Here is a 2098-nt window from a genome sequence, read left to right as displayed (position 1 = left end):
TTAAAAATTTTACTTTTGCTTGAGTTATCATGACAATTAGTATTGAAACATGATGGATCAAAGCACTGTAAATATGTTGAAATTGTAGTAGACAGTTATTTAACATAAAAACAAAAATTTATTGGATAAGCATCTCTTTTTTTTTTTTAACAATAAAATAGCATGTTTACTGAACTGGAATGAGAGAAAGTCAGTTGAAGTAAGACAGAGAAACTTTGTCTTGTAAGAATCAAAACCGTGGGGCTCCATAATCATCTGGCATCCGCTCAGTGTTATACCTATGGTTAGAAATGTACATGATAGGAACTCCAGGGATCTTCCAGATTCTTCCTTTAAGGTCCCGGTCAACTGTGGCCACAATGTAACACTTGTGCTGAGTTACTCTCTGTACTAAGCAGTCATCTGTGTAGGTTCCTTTGTGTGTGCATGGTAGTCGTTCACATCTTGGATCCTTAGCAATCCTTAGAGACACTCGATACTTCTGCCCCTACTTCTCAATTTCAGCCAGTACACAGTCAATTATACAAGGGACACACTTGGCATACAGACAGTCCATCATCGATTGTACAAGGTCCAGTTTGGCTTTAATGAAGTTGATAAAGTTGGTATCAACCAGGATGTGGTAAGGTGGGTCCAGCTGTGTGTTATATTGGAAGAACAAATAGGAAGGGTGTTGGGGAACTTCTCTTTCCTTGAGTGCGCTGGGATCTGTGTTTTCTTTCTTTTTAAGTTTTAACCTATCTTTTTCCTTAAGCCGCTGATCTCTGAGACTAAGTGTTCGCTTCGCATATTTCCTTGTTTTTTTTGTTTTTTTTTTTTTTTGCTTCCCCATGTTCACACCACACTCCTGCTCTTTCTTCCGCAATCAATTCTCTTGGATAAGCATCTCTTGATGAGTTAGATAGGGTGTTTTTTGTTTTGTTTTTTTAAGCTAGTAGGAGTATCCATGAGTGTGGCACTGTAGGATAAAACACTGGTCCACAGGTTGGTTTGAACCACAAAGTCGGCAGTTCAAACCCACCAGCTGCTCTTTGGAAACCTTGTAAAGGGTCGCTATGAATCTGAATCAACTCGGCAGCACTTAACAACAACAACAATTGCTAGAATGAGACAAAATTCAGCATCAATTCTCTCTTTACTGTTTGTTTGGCTAGATGTTAAGACACAGAAACCTTGTTTATATAAATAAATGGGAATATTTTGTTTCAGTAATGTCACTCAATTCTTTGAGTTTCGTGGGAGATATATAGAAAAGGAAAGGTTCATCATCAAAATTATTTTTTAATGTATCAGTTGACAATCCAATTGGGTTCTCCTTCAATTTTATTGTAAGCAAAAAACAAACAAAAAAAGAGTTGCAAAAAGATTTGATCCCTGATCATTAATTGTTGTTTGTTGTTACGTGCCGTCGAGTCGGTTCCAACCCATAGCGACCCTGTACAGGGTTTCCGAGGGTGTAAATCCTTACGGGAGTAGAAAGCCTCATCTTTCTCCCGCGGAGCAGCTGGTAGTTTTGAACCACTGACCTTTAGGTTCGCAGCCCGATTCGTAACCACTACGCTACCAGAGCTCCTTTGATCATTAATTGTTGCTATTAATTGCCATTGAGTCAATTCCAATTTGTGGAAAATTCAATTATTACACAGTGAATTGCTCCATAGAATTTTTTGGGTTGTGATCTTAATGGAAGCAGATCATTAGGCTTATCTTTCATGGTACCACCGGCTGGATTCAAACCTGAAACCTTTAGGTTAGCAGTCAAGAGCACACCATTTATGTCACCAGGAACCTATTCATTTGTTAGAACAATTTTGTTTTTCACCATTGATAGCAGAGCTTGAAATTGTCTCTTTGGTCCCCTGAAGATGTTATATCCTGGAACAGCATACCCAGGTAAAATTCAGGATAGGTAAAAGATATACTTTCCTTTTGTAAAGTACAAAAAGGACCACTGTGAAATGGGATATGGGAAAAGTCAACCACCTTGACTCTTATGAAGCAAGTGTGTTCTCTGGTAGATCAATTTTAGGAAAGAATACATAAGAAATTTAAGGATGTAGAAATTAATTTCCTTTATTAAAACTCCAAGTGTTTACTT

The 2098-nt window shown here is 37.8% G+C and overlaps 1 pseudogene; it reads right to left on the bottom strand.

Annotated features, from left to right (window-relative positions):
• Window positions 1-229: 229 nt before the first annotated feature.
• LOC102828527 lies at window positions 230-832 on the bottom strand (annotated as a pseudogene).
• Between the last annotated feature and the right edge of the window lie 1266 nt (window positions 833-2098).

This window comes from Chrysochloris asiatica, unplaced genomic scaffold (genome assembly GCF_000296735.1).
Source record: "Chrysochloris asiatica unplaced genomic scaffold, ChrAsi1.0 scaffold00404, whole genome shotgun sequence".
In the NCBI taxonomy this organism is placed as follows: domain Eukaryota; kingdom Metazoa; phylum Chordata; class Mammalia; order Afrosoricida; family Chrysochloridae; genus Chrysochloris; species Chrysochloris asiatica.
Note: the sequence above shows the minus strand (reverse complement) of the source record. Positions and strands in the feature narration are given on the sequence as shown.